Consider the following 20,342-nt stretch of genomic DNA (forward strand, 5'->3'; position numbering starts at 1 on the left):
TACTAGGGAGGCTGAGGCTAGAGAATCACTTGTGCCCAGGAAGTGGAGGCTGCAGTGAGCTGAGGTCACACCATTGCACTCTGGCCTTGGTGACAGAGTGAGACCCTGTCTCAAAACAAACAAACAAACAAACAAACAAAGCCCCCACATGCATGACGTCACCAGAAGACTGGATGCTATGTAACTTTTCAAGTCACTTGCTAATTTTTTCTATAATTTATTTGTTATAAGTGATACAAAATCATCAAAAGTATGCTTGCCAGATTTGACTTCCTGGTCATTTTATTGTAAATATTCAGAAATGATTCCCTGTTTACTAAATCTCAGGCAATCATTCAACTTACTAAAATAACAAATCTTGAACACATACAATATGGTAAACATTTTGTATGTTACTTAGGGCACACAGACAGCAAATTTCATTAGTGGCAGAGAAAGAAATAGAATAGAAGGAAACAAAACTTGACAATGTAGGAAACCCAGATTATACCCTTTATCATCACTAGTCCAAAAAATGTCCAAATCTGAAGATCCCATTGAAAATCTTTTATTAATTACATGTGGAGAATCAGTTAAATGTGTGAAAAACAGAGCATTTTCAATATGACCAGTTTATGTTGCTAAACCTATTCTTATAGCTGAGTTTAGTTCTCCTTGGAGAAATGACCTGAGGGCCCAAAATTGTATCTCAGTGAACTACAAAATTGTTATTATTGCCCAAAGTGTTATAGTATCACATTTTCATGTTAAAATTTCTTCTTTTGGAAGATATTTGTTCCCTGTTACCTCTTAAATGTTCTATTAATATGACTCTCTTTTTAAAATTGATCACAGTTCAAAATCCTGCACCTGGTTAGATTTATTAGATTAACAAAATATCGTATTTTAAAGTGAGTAAATTAGCTCAGAGTCTCTTTTTCAATCTTTTCACTGATTGATTGCTTAAATCTAATTACAGAACTGTGCCTTTACTTGGCATGACCATATAAAAGCTTATCCTGAATCCCTTAACAAATATATTCAATATATAATAACCATAAAATATCATCCATTTCCTGTGACCTCACCTTTTGCATGGCAGATCAGGAGGTAGAAATAAATAATACAATGAGACTAGAGTCCTCATTAAGTAAAGCTACAGTTCAGTTTATTCAATTTTCATATGCATTTATACAAAGTCATGTGAAAATGAGAACCGCCAAATCTTACTTTCATTGTTTTTGCATACAGCATTTCTGTTCATATATAGAAGGAGCTCCTGATTTTAAAAATAGTCCATGTAATTAGCAGGCATTTAATCACACTCATACATAAAGTATGAGTAAGTAATTGAATAAACACCAAAGTTAGGTGTAGTGGGTTGAGATTCCACTTGTCAGCTATAACAGAGAAAGCCTATGATATTTCATGATAAATTTGCATGTACTGTCTTGTGTTTTGGAGACCAGGAATCCTTTGTCATTACAGGGGTCTGCTGCTTGAAGGATTATCTGATAGACTGGTGAGCAAAACAGACATACAATATTAGAAACCATAGCTACGTTTGCAGCTGCTAAGATTTCCTTTAAAGGTAAATGGGTTTCTCATCTCCCATATAAACTCCCTAGAGAAATATCATATTTAAATTTTTATATTTTATAAAATGCTATGTCATATTTCAATTTAACAAGATTTTTAATATACCTCACCGAATATTTTACTCTAGTGATGCCAATAAATAGCAATATGATCATTTGAATGAAGAAGACTGTTTTTCCACTTAAGGTTTCTACTTGTATCTACTTTTTTCATTTTATATTATTTGATCATAAAATTATTTAATAACCCTCAATAGCCTTCAAGGGAAAGTTGAAACTTCTAAATTAGTGCTTATGGTGAATAGTGATGTGACATCTCCCCATTTCTAGTTCAAATTCCACTATTCACTCTCTTTGGAAAAAGTGTACCACTTATTCTAAAGAAAGTAATCAACTTATGCTTACTTGAATGTAAATGGTCATTTACGTTTACCCGTAGCTTAACTTCTATCATAAGTAGCTATTCAGCACATGCCTGGCATATAAAATGCACCAAATTAAAATAAGTTTTGGGGTGCCGTGGCCCATGCCTGAAATCCTAGCATTTTGGAAGGCCAAGGCAGGAGAATCACTTCAGCCCAGGGGTTTGAGACAAGCCTGGGCAACATAATGAGATCTCATCGCTATGAAAACATTTACAAAAACTTCACCTGGTGTGCTGATGAACTTCAGGCTGGGGCCCTGGAAAGGAAATCCAGATCCGAGGGATCCAAAGTCAGGCAATAGACACAACGTAAATGGGCAGGACCAATTCCTGCTGACCAAAGCCCCCACCACAGGGAAAGAGGCCATGCTCCATGGCATAAATGAGACCTAGGAAACTCAAAGGTTGCCAACAGCAGGGAAAGATGGATGCGTAGGTGAGGGCGAATAATTCCTATTCTCTACGCTTTCCCTGCTTTATGGGTGCACGCTGCATTGGCACCCATGGGCAGCACCAGCCAATGTGACCCAGACACAGGGACAAAAAGATGGAAGAGAAAGGGAGGACATTTGGTTTCTCTCTCCACACCCCGAGTTTTGCTGAAAGAATGAAGGGAAGCGAGGGGCGCCGCTATTCCCTGTCTTCACCACCCCCAGCTTGTACTCTTCTGGAATATATTGTGAACCATTGGGACTGCTTCAGCCCTCAGAATCTGGAGGAAAAAATGTCTCATAGTCCTCTGCCCAAAGATTTGGCCAAATTATGATTTACAGCAAGGACTGGCTTGGCCTCAGGAAGGAACCATTTATTTCAATACCATCCTGCAATTGGATGTTTTCTGTAAACATGAGGACTACTCGTCTGAGGCCCCTTATGTGCAGGCTTTCTATATCCTGCAGGACAATCCTGACCTTTGCTGACAGTGGATTGATCCAGCCCTCCTGTTTGCCACTTCAGGAGAGGCTACCAGGGACAATCTCAAGGAACTAAAAAAGGAAACCCCAGAGGTTCCCCCAGCAGAGGAGTCAGCTCCCTCCATCCCTGCTCCTTCAGGTCCTCCCCAACCTCCCTATCCAGCTTCAGTCTGTCACATTTCCTCTCCTAGAAATTCTCACTCTAGACAAGCCCCAGTCTTACTCTTGCCTATCCAATAGGTGTCTGGTGAATTTGGTCCCAGTAAGGTCCAGACTCCTTCTCTCTACAGGACTTAAAGCAAATTAAGGGGAATATTGACAAGTTTTTAGATGACCCTGACAGATACATAGAGACTTTCCAGGATTTCACCCAAAGATTTGAACTCTCCTGGAAAGAAGTTATGTCACTTGTGAATCAGACCCTGGTGGATACTGAAAAGCAAGCCACTTTGCAAGTGACAGAGAGATTTGGGCAGGAGCTTTGTGTCACATATAGCATCAGGGAAGAGGGTGAACATTATCTAACTGGAAGAGAAGCAGTACCAGTGAATGACCCTGGATGGGATCCCAATGAAGAGATGAGAGACTGGAACAGGAGACACTTTCAGGTGTGCATAATGGGGGCTTACCTAAAACCAGGATCAAGTCTCTCAATTACACCAAGTTGTCCATGATCAATCAGGGATTTGATGAAAATCCCACTGCCTTCTTGGAAAGGTTAAGAGAGGGCTTGGTAAAGCACACCTCTCTGTCTCCTGATTCAGTTGAGGGACAACTAATCCTAAAGAATAAGTTGATGACTCAGACTGTCCCTGGTATCAGGAAGAAGCTGAGGAAACAGGCCCTGGGACGAGATAGTACTTCAGAGAACCTTCTGAAAGTGATCACCTCGGTTTTTTATAGTAGGTCACTGGAATAGATTCTTGAATGTATTATACCCGAGTAAAGGCCTGGGAAGTGGATGGAACCACTTCTGTCAACTCAAAAGAGCACCCAAAGTACCAATGTGAAGAGATCAGGGACCTCCAGCTAAAAATCACAAAAGTTAAGTGCTCTTAATTAACCTCCCATGGATGTCCTCCATATAGTCTTGGCTCTGCTTGCTGTTCTTAGCTTTGTTCTGTTTTATACCATGGGGCACAGTAGTGTTTTCAGAATAATCAGTATATTTCACTTCTCATTTCTGTAATTGTTGGCACTAAATTCTTTCCTTGTCCAATACACATGTTTAACCCATGCATACGTAACTTTATAATAAATTTGTTTTGCTTCTTCTCTCACACCGAGAGGCTGTCTAACTCCAAACGGTCAACCGAAGCCTCGGACAATGGCTCCCCTTTGCCAGGAACCCTTAGGTAAAACTCTGGAAGGAATCTGACTGCCATTTTCCCCAAAACAACATCCCCTGTCAGCAGGAAGTAGCTAGGACCAATCATTGTCCCTATTCTAACAGCAGTTAGATGTGCCTCTTCAGAGGGGGGAAAGATAAAAGAGGAGGGCAGGAAAGTGCTGGGTAGAGAAGGGAAGAGTCTCTGGTGACAGCGCCACCCTGGGGCCTGTGCCTGCTGACCTAAGTGAAAACAGGCACTCCTGTTCTCATGTCTGAATGTCGCATTTTCCAAGATCACTCTGGCCTGCCAAGCCCTCCATATTGTGCCGGTATAAACCCGAGACCTTAGCAGGCATATACACAAGTGACTGAACATCAACAGGAGCAGAGGAACAGGGCAGGAGGAAATGGCAGAGAGCAGCAGAGAATGGCAGACAGTGGCAGAGGAAGGAGGGAAGAGGTGTTTGAATGTCGAGAGAAGTTCAGCCATTCTTGAGAATGGCTTCCAACTCCACCTTCCCATTCCACATCCCCAAAGCTACCTCCGCTACTCAATAAAATCTCCACATTCATCACCTTTCACACAGTTCATGTGAGCTGATTCGTGCAGGATGCTGGACAAAAATCTGGGCGGGAAATGGTTAATACTTAGCCGCCTCTGGGCAGCAAGGCTTGTAACACACACCCACCTGGGCTTTGGCATCTATCCTTGTGCATGCTACCCCTTCCCTCAGGAATTTGAGATTCAGGGCAACCCAACAGGTGAGCCACACCCCTGTCGCACGTCCTGTGAGAGGAATCAAGGAACTCTACTGGTTCATTATTCATATTTTAAATCAAATAGCTCAGCTATTGAATAAAATTAAATGACACATGTTTTGGTTTGTATTTATTAATGATAAATTTTAATTGTATGATCTCAAGGACAATTTGTTATATATATTTTTAATATATTGAATATGGAAATGCTGAATTAGCTGATTCATTTTCAATGTTAATTAATATGATCATTGTCACACTATCTACTGATGGTCTCTGCCATTTTTGGAGGACAAATCCAACCCCCTAAAACTTAATAGGTAGATATTTTAATTACAAAAATAATCCAAATTGCTGTCTAAACAATAGATAGACCACAACTGGATTATTTTTCTGTATTAGAAGCAATTTCAGTTTATGACCTTACTAAATAAAAATAACCTATTACTAGGATTTAAGTTGTAAAAATGCAATATATGGTTATCTCTACTTAATGATCATTAATTGTATAAATAATATTTATATTAAAATATAAGCCATGATGTTTAAATTTAAGTAAAGAAAGAAACTATATTACTGGTGTACTAGTTAGGGTTCTCCAGAGGAACAGAACTAATAGGATATATGTATACATGAAAGGGAGTTTATTAAGGAGAATTGACTCACATGATCACAAAGTACAGTCCCATGATAGGTCGTCTGAAAGCTGAGGAGCAAGAAAGCCAGTGATGGATCAGTCCAAGTCCCAAAACCTTAAAAGTAGGGAAGCCAACAGTGCAGCCTTCAGTCTGAGGCCAAAGGTCCAAGAGCTTCTGGCAAACCACTAGTGTGAGGCAAAGAGTCCTAAAGCTGAAGAACTTGGAGTCTGATATTCAAAGGCAGGAAATATCCAGCATGAGAGAAAGATGAAGGCCAGAAGACTCAATAAGCCTGTTCTTTCATCTTCTCCTGCCTGCTTTTTTTTCTAGCAATACTGGCAGCTGATTAGATGGTGCCCACCCATATTGAGGATGGGTCTGCCTCTTCCAGTCCATTGACTTAAATGTTAATCTCCTTAGGCAACACCCTGACAGTCACACCCAGGAACAATACTTTGCATCCGTCCATCCAATCAAGTTGATGCTCAATATTAACCATGACAACTGGGTTGATGTAATATGTAGAATATTTGATCATTTAGGCTGCTGACAGAATTTGTGCTGTGTCAGAAACTGATCAATCAATTGGGAAAAGGAATAACAAATTTTGCAAAACTTTTAAAAATAATAATTGATAATCAAATAAATTATATCCCAATCTTGTTTTTCTTAGAATAATAAAATATATGGCATGCTTAGTATCAGTTTCCTATTTGTGAAATATTGAGGTAGATTAATTTAGTACTTCAATTTCTTTTACTTTTAGTACCTTTATTCCAAACTGTATATGGTTATATTTATATAGTAATCGTTAAAAATTAAAACATTTTGAAATTGTTATATATAAATATAATTTAATTTATAACATATGATGTGATATAACATATTAAATGTACATTTAAAAATGCATCAATCATTTTATAAATAAAATTATATGTTTCACTATGACACAGTACAGGAAACCTTAGGAGATTTTTCTCAAAATGTTTCATAGTGAAACATATAATTTTATTTATAAAATGACTGATACATTTTTAAATGTACATTTAATATGTTATATCACATCATATATTATCAATTAAATTATATTTATATATAACAGTTTCAAAATGTTTTAATTTTTAATGATTACTATATAAATATAACCATATACAGTTTGGAATAAGGGTACTAAAAGTAAAAGAAATTCGTTTTCGGCCGGGCGCGGTGGCTCAAGCCTGTAATCCCAGCACTTTGGGAGGCCGAGACGGGCGGATCACGAGGTCAGGAGATCGAGACCATCCTGGCTAACATGGTGAAACCCCGTCTCTACTAAAAAATACAAAAAAACTAGCCGGGCGACATGGCAGGCGCCTGTAGTCCCAGCTGCTTGGGAGGCTGAGGCAGGAGAATGGCGTAAACCCAGGAGGCGGAGCTTGCAGTGAGCTGAGACCCGGCCACTGCACTCCAGCCTGGGCGGCAGAGCAAGACTCCGTCTCAAAAAAAAAAAAAAAAAAAAAAAAAAGAAATTCGTTTTCACAAAAACCTTAGAAGATTTCATGGGTTGCCTTACAGTGAGCAATCATTGTCTAAGTGCACAGCCAATCAGGTTTCCGCCAGCATGAACAGTATGAGTGAATGTATACAAGTTAACACTGATTGATGGTGCCCTAAAGCAAGGGTTGACTAACTATGGCTAGTGTAAGCCAGATCACGTCTGCTACCTGGTTTTGTAAGTCAAGTTTATTGAAACACAACCATGCCCAGTTACATGCCCATTGTCTAAGATGCCTTTCAAATTACAATGGCAAAATCGTAGTGGTTGCAAAGGACCATATTGCCTGCAAAGCCCATAATGTAAAACAGTTGTCAACTCCTTTGAGAATAATGAAGAACTAAACAAACACAGAAAACAGTAACATTGAACAACAACAAGCAAAATACCAGTGAGCATGAGTAACAACTAGAAATTGAGAAATGAATAAGATTGTGCATTTTTTACAAAGGGTTTTTCTGAATTGAGTAAATTAAGTAGATTTCACCTGTAGAGTTACATAAATAAAAATTAAATATAAATATATATGTGTCCCATCAATTTCATAAACAGTTTGGGTCTGTGAGCTTTTTCCCATTGTCCATGGGCTGGAACAAGCTTAGAGTAAAATAGTTGCAGAACTATCCATGAGGCTTGATGGTTAAACACTATGGCCAGCACAAAATTGGTTGGGCATTGGCAATGGACACATCAAATTTAGCCAAATGAGTTCTAAACCTAAACAACTGACATAATATCTCTGAAATCATTAAATTATGTAAAACAGTCTAAGCCCCCAAGAACTTTGTAACTGTAAATGTCAAGAAAGGACCCTGGCAATAATTGTGGGTTCTTTAGGGCTTTTATTTTCATCAAGGGTAGCTCAAGCTCAACAAGTAAGGTCTTCTGTTGCTGAGCAGAAGCAACAGTTGCTGTTGTTTTAATTAATCCCATTGTTTTTTGTCATAGATCCCTTGACAACAGTTTGATTTAGGAGTTGCACAGAGTCTAGGCTTGAGGGTCCAACCTCCACAACTATTGGTATCGTTTCTTAAGTAGGAGGAAGAAATTTGAAGCTAACAGAATCTAATGAGATCTATTGTGAGTTCATTCTGTAATCTATTTGCATTATTTTGTTTATATTTATATGATACTATTTTATTATTTTTATTTATTATATCTACATAAATTATATATTATATAATTATATAAGTAATTTATTATTATTACATTTTAATTACATTATTTCCTTGCTTCTATATTGGGACTCTAATAACAAATGATGTCTTGTAAAGTTACTCTTATTGAAAGGCCACATTAGTTTGAGTTTCTAAATTTTTTATTAACCATCAATTCTGTTTGTGAAGTCTAACCTATGAATAACAAAGCATAGACCAGTAGAGAAAAGAGAAAAGGGTTCATCCCCTTTTCTTTTCACAGTAGATACTGTGGCCCAGGGAAAGGCAGTGATTACTCTTTAAAAATTTAGTAGTCCTGTTAGATGAGACGATAATACTTATTTCATGATTTTTGAATAGTCTTTTGCCTTGACTACCTATAATATATGAGAAAAAAGAAAATAATAAGGAAAAGAATAGATGAAAACATGGAAAATGATTTGCTTTTTAGTGGAATTGACATATCATTTTTATGCAAATGTGTCTTCCCTCTTTCTATTCTGTGAGCTTTTTCTCTCACAAAAAGATTTTTAGACTAATTGTTGTATCTGCCACTTGCTAAATCTGTTTTCTAAATTACAAATTCAGCCTTTGCTGTGGGTGTACTGCCAGCCACTTCTTTCACAAAAGATCTTTGTACTAATTATTTTATCTGCTGCTTGCTAAATCTGTTTGCTAAATATACCTTTCATTGAAATAACACCAAAACCTACTCAGGCAGCAATTAGCAGGTATTGACATTTTTCTGAAAAAAAAGCAGAGCTTATATACTTTATAGATTGTGTAGGAGGGCCTAAAAGAAAGTTGTACAAATAATGTATCAGTCAAGGGATTATAGGACTTTTAGAAGGACATAGTGTTACTTCATGAATGCATTTTCCAAGAGTTTACCAAAAGTAGGTTCCATACTCATGCGCCTAAAACATGTAAGCCAGGATGGTCTCGATTTCCTGACCTCGGCTAACAAGGTGAAACCCCGTCTCTACTAAAAAAATACAAAAAACTAGCCGGGCGAGGTGGCGGGCGCCTGTAGTCCCAGCTACTCGGGAGGCTGAGGCAGGAGAATGGCGTAAACCCGGGAGGCGGAACTTGCAGTGAGCCGAGATCCGGCCACTGCACTCCAGCCTGGGCGACAGAGCGAGACTCCGTCTCAAAAAAAAAAAAAAAAAAAAAAAAAAACCATGTAAGCATGGTATGAGGCTTTTTATGTCCTATTATCAAAACTACATTTTTAAAATATGTGTTCTGAATCTTAAATAATGTTTTGCAAAGGTTTTAAGTTTTCATGGATTTTCTTCTCTGAATCTTCATTAGAATTTGCTGAATATACTATAGTTTTGCCTCAGAAACAGACATATAAAGCACGATCCTTCTAATGGTTAAAAAAGACATAAAATGAACCAAACGAAAAATTAGCTTTTATTATCATTATTGTATATTACCATGTTGAATTTGAAATTATAAACTAATACCAATTTTCTCTCTCTAAACATAATATGTATAAAATCATTCATTTTTAATTGGTTAAAATCTCAGGAAAACAATCACTACCAACAAACTAAAAGAAATTTAGGGGACTGGTGAATATATGTGAAGCGAATTTTATATGGTTTTAAAATGAGGCTTTCATTTCTGCCACAGGCACAGTTGAGGTTCTGAATTAAGCATGTGATTTACTCGACTATGTTGATACTTCCGTGGTGCTTCATGTAATGAAATTTACAAATAATGTGAATTTTCTCATTCCAACTTTATTTTGTCAATAGCAGAAAATTTTCCAAATTTCAAGATAAAAACAGACTTCTTTTGTTCTAGATGCTCTTCCCCAGTGGAAATTTGTTCAGAATGTTGTTTTAAACTTGTTTACAATGTTGTTTTAAACCTCTTTAAAATTTTAAAACCATATGGACAATGGTTTTACTCTTAGACTTTTAAACAGTACAGTTTTATCATGGATTCCCAATGTATGGTGACAACTTCTATCACAAAATAGTCTATATCTAAATAGAAACAGATAAAAATGGAATAAAACTTTCTCTATTAGAGTGTGTTTCCTTGTAGCATGTTTGGCAACATAAATGTTAGAAATATCAGTTAATCAGTGAATATTAATTTTAAACTATTTATTATATATCTGTGCTTTGGGTCATATAAAGAAGAAATATGTCTATTATTTTAGAAACAATATGAATAAATGGTTATGGTGGACAGATTAACAATAAATCTGGCCCTGAATGGTACTAGAAATGTGAATATTTTATTGATGCTCAAGAAAAGAAAGGCAGTATAAATAACAATGTTTTAATTTTATTTCTGATAAAATATCTGAAAATGGTAATTATTTAACTTAGAGCAATCAAAATAAGAATATTACTTACTCTGCAATATTTTCCATTGCAATTTTAGAATGATACAATAAACACAAACATACTTACATGTGTATGTGTATATACATACATATAATTTTCCACCTAATTTGCAATTTATTTTACTAAAATATAAATAAATATTTTTAAACATATATTCTATATTCTATACACAAATGCTAATTTAAAAAGAAATTAAGTGACAAAATTGAAATGTAGTTTTTACTTGTGAATTAAAATATAAACTGTTTAATATTATTAGTAAAATATGATTGTTCCTGTTTTTTATGGAGCGTACGATGATGCAGCTTTGGTTTATTTAATATTCTATTTTTTTGCTGATTTTTATCTGTATATATTATTGAATTTTTAATCTTTTTTGAAACAGCATCTCACTCTGTCAGCCAGGCTGGATTACAGTGGCTCAATCTCAGCTCACTGCAACCTACACCTCCTGGGTTCAAGGGATTCTCTTGCCTCTGCCTCCTGAGTAGTAGGATTACAGGTGTGCATCACCACACTTGGCTAATTTTTGTATTTTTAGTAGAGACAGGTTTCACCATATTGTCTAGGCTGATCTCAGTCTCCTGACCACAGGTGATCTGCCTGCCTCAGCCTCTCAAAGTACTGGGATTACAGGCATGAGCCACCATGACCGACCAAGACATTGATTTTTTTATTAAATTAACCTTATCAGGACTTAAGGATGCCTTTTGTCATTTATTCTAAATGACAAAAATAATTGTATGTACAATTTGTTGCTCCTCGGAATTTATTTCTATTGATACAAAATTTTTACTTTTCTTATTAAAGAGAATTCAATAACTATAAAGAGTATATAGTTATGAGCATATCAATATTTCTCTTATGTGTATTTATAATGTATTAATTTATTAAATCATAAAATAATAGTCCCTAAACATCTTTTATTCCAAATTTTTATTGTAAAATATATTTCAATTTTGACCTGCTCTACTGTCAGTTTAGTAAAACTATCTAGAAAAACACAGCAACTCAATATTTGGCAAATCTAATTGCCTTGTATTCTTTTTCTTTTTGGTTTGGTTTTGTGTTGTCTTCCATTCACATGCTCTCTTTGAAATTCTTTCCTCCCTTGTAATCTGTAATAGAATCCTTCACTTGATTCTTATTCTAAATTGAAAACAAGCTGGATTTCAGTTTCATTTGTGAAGTATGCACATCCTAAATATAAATGTTTTTTAAGTTGTTTCATTAAAAAAATATTTTAGGCCGGGCGCGGTGGCTCAAGCCTGTAATCCCAGCACTTTGGGAGGCCGAGACGGGCGGATCACGAGGTCAGGAGTTCGAGACCATCCTGACTAACACGGTGAAACCCTGTCTCTACTAAAAAATACAAAAAAAGCTAGCCGGGCGAGGTGGCTGGCGCCCTGTAGTCCCAGCTACTTGGGAGGCTGAGGCAGGAGAATGGTGTAAACCCGGGAGGCAGAGCTTGCAGTGCGCTGAGATTCGGCCACTGCACTCCAGCGCAGGCGACAGAGCGAGACTCCGTCTCAAAAAAAAAAAAAAAAAAATATATATATATATATATATATATTTTAAAGCTAGTCCCTAGAAATCACATACTGTAAGAATTTTCTATACAGGTGCTTATATATTCTAAGTCTTCCGTATTTTTGCTCATGTCTCTGTAATCCAGTCCCATATTAGCAATAGCCTGTAGGTATATTCACATGCTTACTTTAGACTTAATATGCTCAAAATAGAAACTACAGTCATTTCTTCAACAACTCCTATAGACATACTTATTTAAGTCATCACTAGCATTAACATATAAATCCATCTTTCTGTCTGATTGTTGCAGCACTTAGATCACTTCAAGGTCTGGATGTGTTGACTACTTTATCTTTTAACAATGACTATTTTTTCTAACTTTTTTATATAACACGTCTTAGATTTTAGAAGAAAAATTATGTGCAAATGAATAGTGGAGAATGAGGTAAACATTTATATTTTGAAATGGGTCTGCCCTTTCTTTTGTTAAGTCGTAACTATAAAGTATTAAGTCACTGTTGTCAGGAGTTGAGTTGGGTTTGAATTTTGTTGTGGCTACATTTATTACCTTTATACTGAGATGTCAATTTCCTTTCATTTTGGTCAGCTGGTACCATATAATGGATGTGGGGTCTGGGGTGTTGAAGAGATTTTTGTGTTTCTAATCTACTTTCCTTTTTCCATAATTTCTGAACAAGTCTGTGCCACAGAGAGTTTTTCCATATCATTTTGTCCCTTCCACAATAAATAGTAGACTGTCATTTCTGTTAATGGATGCAGGTGTCAAAGTGGAGGTAGGGTTAGTTCTGTCTTCCACTTTGTCAGCCTCATGGACTTGGCCTTTGGAAATGGAGCTTTTTCAGTGTGTCTTATGACCGTCATTATCTGCCTTGTGTCTGAGAGAGCGTTGGGTAGGAAACAGTTTTCACAACTTACCATGGCAATACTGATCTCTGTTTGAATCAGTGCTTTGAATCAATCAACACCAGTAGGCTTCTTGCTCTCCACCAGAGACTGCCATATTTTGGTCTATTCCTCCCTCAGAAGCAGTGTACCGTTGCCCGGGACTAGAGCCAAGATCGCAGTTTCCTACTTCTTTCCCAGTGATATCGCTTATTGGTTTGTGCAAAGCTTGTTGTGACAGCAGAGGTAATTTGTTATCTCTTCCCCCAGAGGTAGATGACTTCTGCTTCTACCTAGAGGCAGTGGATCTATTCTACAACACTGGGAGCAGAACTGTTTCCTGCCCATAAATAGGCATTTACTTTTCTATGAGAGAAAAGTTCCAGAACATGGTCAGGGCTTCATGTCACTGTGCACGTTAGTCAGAGTTTTATGCCTTTGTCCAACCAAAGGGTCCTCTCTCAGCTCTTTGCCTTGCCTGTAGTTTATCTCATGAGTATCTAGAGGTGACAAAGACCTCACAAGCTAGTGTAAACTCCATTGTGTCTAAGGCTCCCACTACACTCTCTTACTTGACAACATTTGACCCTTAAGAATTTGTAAAATTTTCATTGTTTTCTTCCTTCACATTTCTAGAGCATGAAACTCTAAAGAAAGAAGCACAAAGTCCGTGGTACAATGCTCCATCCTGTGTTTCCTTGGAGAGGTTTGGCACCTTGGTTCACCTGGTAACCTTGGAACCACAGTTTCCTGATTGATGCACTTGAGAAATGTTAGGATTCTGTTGACCACCCTGTTGCTTTTTGTTTGATTGTTTATTTGCTTGCTTTAGGGTGGAAGCAGTGTCTACTTGTGGCTTTCCACCTTCTAAGTGGAAGCAGAACTTGGTTGCAAGTAATTCATTTAGGAGGTAATTCCTGCAAACAATGTTGAGCGAATGGGCAAGTGAACAGCCAGTGGAAGGCAATACAAATTGCATCAGAGAATAGGTTGTAACTGTATAACTAGAAACCTCTCGGAGGTTGTGTAGTGCTTGTCTCAGAGCATTCTTACCTGAAAATAAAAAATCTGGGGTACTCATCTACTCAGTATTTTCTCCATCGCTTCCACCTTCATCAATGTATTTCTAAGGTTATTCTAAGGCAAGTTATTTATTGGAAATTATGAATTTACCTTCCTACCATTTATCTGGTTGAGTCTTATTACTTTGACCTTCTGCTTTTCTTCAAAACGGTTATAATTTTCATAATTCTAACCAATTTATATATTTTAACAGATCTTAGCATGGCAGGAATTTTTGAGAAATTAATTTTAATAAGCATATATCAAATTTATTTTGCATTTATATATTTTATAATATGAAGTTAATGTTTATTTTGTTTTATAATGAATGATTTATAGAATTCTGGGAGTATGAGTGGATTCTCGTGGTAATTTACGTATCTCTGCTGTATTAATCACCTGTGTATATCAGCCCTCAGAATGATACAAGTAAAACTCTCTGAGCCCAATAGAGTTTATAGTTTCAATTTAATTTTCTCTCCACCTACTGTAATTAATGGCCATAACTGGAAATATAGTCATTGGTAAATGTGTACTAGGAAAAGAGGGCTGTGTCTGCTGATTGTTTTGTAATTAATAACCATGGTGAGAAGCTACAATAACGTTATACTCAAATCTCCAGGTATGATCTTCAGCTAAATAATATATGACTCCAAGGATGTTAAATAATTTAATATTTAAATGATCGATTTCAATCAGGAGTTATCACAAAGGCCAATAATGGGAAGTGTTTTCAAATCAAGAGCTCAAATGCCAATTAGAAGATATGTTAATAAGAGCCCAGAAAAAAGACCATTGCATTTGGTATAGAAATCATGCAAAAGCAGCTTTTATACAGTTATAGGGGTGAAAGGGCTTCCAGAGAGAATCTGAGACAAGTGATGAAGTGGAAATACAATTTCCCCTGCCATGAATGGAAAGACAGAAATGGAATGGCAGCCAGAGTGGGTTGTATTTGCATCTTTGTTTGCTCTTTCCTCTGAGAACAACTAGAGCATATTTATATGGGAATTTTCCAGTGAAAATGGCCACTGGGGATTAATGACAGTGGGGGGTAGAAATGCTGAAGTCAAGTTCTTGCAAAAGGTATAGAGTGTGGAAAACAAACAATAATTTAATGAATAGGTTGTCCTTACATGAGAACAATAAGACCATAGCAAATACATCATTTTGTAAAAATACAAAACATACATATTATCACTACAGAAGCCTAGGTTGATGATTTGAAGTGTGATAATGAACAAGATTCTGTTTGACAGCTCCTATTTTCTCATTAAGGTAAGAGGCCTTTGGAAAAATGTATGTTTACTGGCATATTTAAAGCACATTTCAAGTAAAAGTTATATATTTTACACTAGTTCTTCATGTGATGAGAACTTTAAAAATAGGAAAATATTTAACAAGGTAATACTTATTTTTAGTCTGTGAAATCATTTACTATAAGCTCTGAAGCAGAGATAATTATGTTCCACTACAAAAGGAGTTATTTGCTCTCCTATTAATGTGGATAAGAGATTTCCAGGGTTTTTGTAGGTTTCTTATTTTCTTTTAAAAGTGAAAACGAATACATAGCATTGTTTTTCTTAGTCCTCTTACTGATGACTCCTAGCATGCCTTTGGTTATAAAAACAAATAATTGAGACATATAGCAGACACTTCACTTAAACACAGATTGGTTGTAGGCATAAATAATCTATAATATTTTTATAAATTCTAAACCAGCAAGCATAGTCATATATTTATAAAAAGTGAAGCAGCTAAGAAAACATGGGCAACAATACTTTCAACTAAAATATCATGAAACAGGATGGTTTTTGAGTAATTATCAGAGACTGATACAAGGGAAGTATGCTTTCAATCAGAGAGTTTTCATTAAAGACATTGTCAAATTAAATATACTGTTTTTGGTTCTCAGTCTGTTGAATGCCAATTATTTCTTATCCTGTTTGTAGATATATCACACATTCAGAGCATAAGTACCTTTCTTTAAAATAATTTTATATGTCAATATTTATACATTGTTACTATTTACTAGATTATCTTTATTTCCGTCCCTATTCTTGACTAGGGTTATGTTGTTTTCATGTTATGTCATTAACTATTCACGAAGCTGATTAAAATAAACTGATGCAGATACAGATTTACAGCTTTACGATTCATGTATTTTTAATCTAGAAAACATAAATGTAAGCATTCCAGAAGACACGGCAGTTTATTGACACAAAGAAATTCCAATGGGATCTTGAAAGTGTATGCAAATTTAAATCCAAGGCACATCAAAACCCAGGTGTTGAAATGCTATGATTCCTGCTGCTCCACCTCAAGGCGAGTGGCTGAGTTTTGATGTGGAGAAGGCATTAACTAAAGTTGAGTAGACATGTAGAAAACATTAATTTGAATTTGGGGTGATGCATGCAGCCAGGAGGCAAAAATGGAAGAATTTACCTTCCAGAATCTCTAGACTGGCACAACACTTACCAAGAAATCACATGATTGATTTTGTTCTGTTCTATTTAGCACAATGAAGGGTAGTGTCCTCAGCACCTGCAATAATGATGCAGCATCCAGAAGCGGCTTCCCACTCCTGATCCACGGATACTCTGGTTCCCTGTCAATGGCTTCTAATTTAAACATCCCTAAAGTTCTATTCTAAACAATATGCTTTTTTTTTTTTTTCCTAAATCAAAGGATAAGAATATTTCTTCATGCATTCTAAGCTCATTTAGCCAGGAATTACGCCAGACACCACGGGAGTTTTGTAGTATGGGCATTCCCATCCAACTTGTAAGCAGTGATACAGCCAACAGACTTCTCATCACTGTGATGGTTAATACTGAGTGTCAATTTGATTGGATTGAAGGATGCAAAGTACTGTTCCCGGGTATATCTGTGAGGGTGTTTTCAAAGGAGATTAAATTTGAGTCAGTGGACTGAGAAAGGAAATCCACCCTCAATCTGGGTGGGCACAGTCTAATCAGCTGCCAGTGCAGCCAGAATAAAAGCAGGCAGAAGAACCTGAAAAGACTAGACTGGCTTAGCCTCCCAGCCTACATCTTTCTTCTGTGTTGGGTGTTTCCTGTCCTCGAACATCACACTCCACGTTCTTCAGCTTTGGGACTCAGAATGACTTCCTTGATTCTCAGCTTGCAGACAGCCTATTGTGGGACCTCACCTTGCGATTGTTTGAGTTAACACTCCTTAATAAATTCCCTTTTATATATGCATGTATCCTATTAATTCTGTCCCTCTAGAGAACCCTGACTAATACAAATACCTTCATCATTTTCTCATTTCTGGACTTCAGCTTCTTTTTTAATCAAAACATGGAAGTTCAAATCTCTATGTCATTGAAGACATTAAGGAAGGTAAAACCATTCTGCCCCAGTAGTTAGGCCATTGCCTTCACCAACAGGTTGATAACCAGCTGGCTCCTGTCAGATTTAGCTACACTTATTAGGGCTGGGAAGAATTGCTCTGGGTTCCTGGAAGACTTAACAAATTCAGCTTCTTCTTTATCAAGAAACAACTTGCTTTCTACAGCATGTTTATTCCCACTGTGAAACTGTGACTAGGTGAGAAAGTCCACAAAGCTTTTTTTTTTTTTTTTCTTACATAAAAATCTCTCATTTGGAAAGTGGAACTAGGTATGCTTTCATTTGGGCAGTTTCAAATTTATTTTTATTTCTGGAAGCGTCTTTGACCTGGAAGCATCCTCTGCATGAAAACAAAAGTTCTCAGACAGGATGAAAAAAAAGCAGGTAAGTCAGCATTGGCTTTCTCCACTTATAGGCCCAACGAATCTTTCAGGAACAGAACATGCTTGTTTAGCAGGTATTTGAGAGACAGAGTAATGCTTCCTTCAGGCATAAAGATACCATCAACCTGATCCAGTAGGTTCATAGGGACGATTAACTTGCTTTTATTAACTAAATGAAAACATTTATCTACTAGTTGTTGATTATCACAGTACATTATAGGAAAATTGAATTTTGCTTTTATGGTATCCATTCTAAACGTGTTAGAAAATGACAGCTAGGCATTTGAGGAAACGCCATTATTCACCAAGGAAGACAACATGAATCTGCAGGTTCACAAAAAGGCATTTACCCTGATTTGATTATTCTACATTGTATACATGTATGAAAATATCACATGTACTCCAATGTAACCTAAAATTATGTGCAACTGTGATACTTTAATAAAAATACAAAAATGTCAAAATATCCTTAAATACATGCAAATCTGTTATCTATATTATTATTTCTTAAACTATCGGTGATCAAGCATTATGTTTGTGTTTGTAATTTTGTTTTTTTAATTTGCATTCTGTTATGGCCAAATACTTTTGTAAAATACTAGAAAAAATGAATTACAAAAATTAAAACACAAATCCATATAAAAAGGCATTTATGCTAAGGATGTCCAATCATTATTAATATGCACACATATACAGACACACACACACATGTATTTCAAATAAGCCTTTAATATGCTCATATAATTCTATTATTTATTTTCTTTTTTAACTCAAAAGACATATTCATTTGAAATAGTATTTTGATGCTGTATGACTAATGAAGAGAAGAGATTGTGGGTTGCCATATATCCTAGCATGTCCCAGAAGGTAATCATTTCTGACTGTTTTCCTGGCATAATTATTATAATGTCAATTTTTACTCTCGGGAGAGTCACAGTTTAGATGATAAATAGATATGGTTCATTGAAGTTAAGGTGATGCAACTTTCTGAAATGTAACATGGGAGAGGTGCGTGAGTTGGAATTGACCAGAGTCTAGGATTTTCTTTTTAAGAGTGTTACATTGGCCACATTCATAGAGAAGTGGGATTTAATCAAACTAAAAACGTTCTGCACAGGAAAAAAAAAACAGAGTAAAAATGCAATGCATGCTTTGGGAGGCCGAGACGGGCGGAACACAAGGTCAGGAGATCGAGACCATCCTGGCGAACACGGTGAAACCCCGTCTCTACTAAAAAAAATACAAAAAACTAGCCGGGCGAGGTGGCGGGCGCCTGTAGTCCCAGCTACTCGGGAGGCTGAGGCAGGAGAATGGCGTAAACCCGGGAGGCGGAGCTTGCAGTGAGCTGAGATCTAGCCACTGCACTCCAGCCTGGGCGACAGAGCGAGACTCCGTCTCAAAAAAAAAAAAAAAAAAAAAAAAAAAAAAATGCAATGCATGAAATGGAAGAAAATATTTGCAAACCATATATCGAAACCATATATCATGTCAGGAGTTAGTCTTCAAAATATAATATATAAAAATATAAATTGCTACATCACAATGACAAAACCAAAACAAAACAATAAATAATCCAATTAGAAAATGGGCAAGGTAGCCGGGCGAGGTGGCGGGCGCCTGTAGTCCCAGCTACTCGGGAGGCTGAGGCAGGAGAATGGCGTGAACCGGGAGGCGGAGCTTGCAGTGAGCTGAGATCCGGCCACTGCACTCCAGCCCGGGCGACAGAGCGAGACTCCGTCTCAAAAAAAAAAAAATGCAATGCATGAAATGGAAGAAAATATTTGCAAACCATATATCGAAACCATATATCATGTCAGGAGTTAGTCTTCAAAATATAATATATAAAAATATAAATTGCTACATCACAATGACAAAACCAAAACAAAACAATAAATAATCCAATTAGAAAATGGGCAAGGTAGCCGGGCGAGGTGGCGGGCGCCTGTAGTCCCAGCTACTCGGGAGGCTGAGGCAGGAGAATGGCGTGAACCCGGGAGGCGGAGCTTGCAGTGAGCTGAGATCCGGCCACTGCACTCCAGCCCGGGCGACAGAGCGAGACTCCGTCTCAAAAAAAAAAAAAATAAAAATAAAAATAAAAATAAAAATAAATAAAACTAAAAAAAAAAAAAAAAAAGAAAATGGGCAAGGAATTTGAACAGATAATTATCCAAAGAAGAAATACAAATGTACAACAAGTAAAAAAAAAAAAGGTGTTTAACATCACCAATTATCAGGAAAATGCAAATCCAAACCACAAGAACATACCACCTCACAGCTATCAGGATGATTGTTATTACAAAAAAAGGAAAATAAAAACAGGTAAGTGTTGGTAAGGAAGTGGATAAATTGGAACCCGTATACACTGTTGCGGGAATAAAATGGCGCAGC

This window comes from Trachypithecus francoisi, unplaced genomic scaffold, assembly GCF_009764315.1.
Source record: "Trachypithecus francoisi isolate TF-2019V2 unplaced genomic scaffold, Tfra_2.0 Lachesis_group14, whole genome shotgun sequence".
Classification (NCBI taxonomy): domain Eukaryota; kingdom Metazoa; phylum Chordata; class Mammalia; order Primates; family Cercopithecidae; genus Trachypithecus; species Trachypithecus francoisi.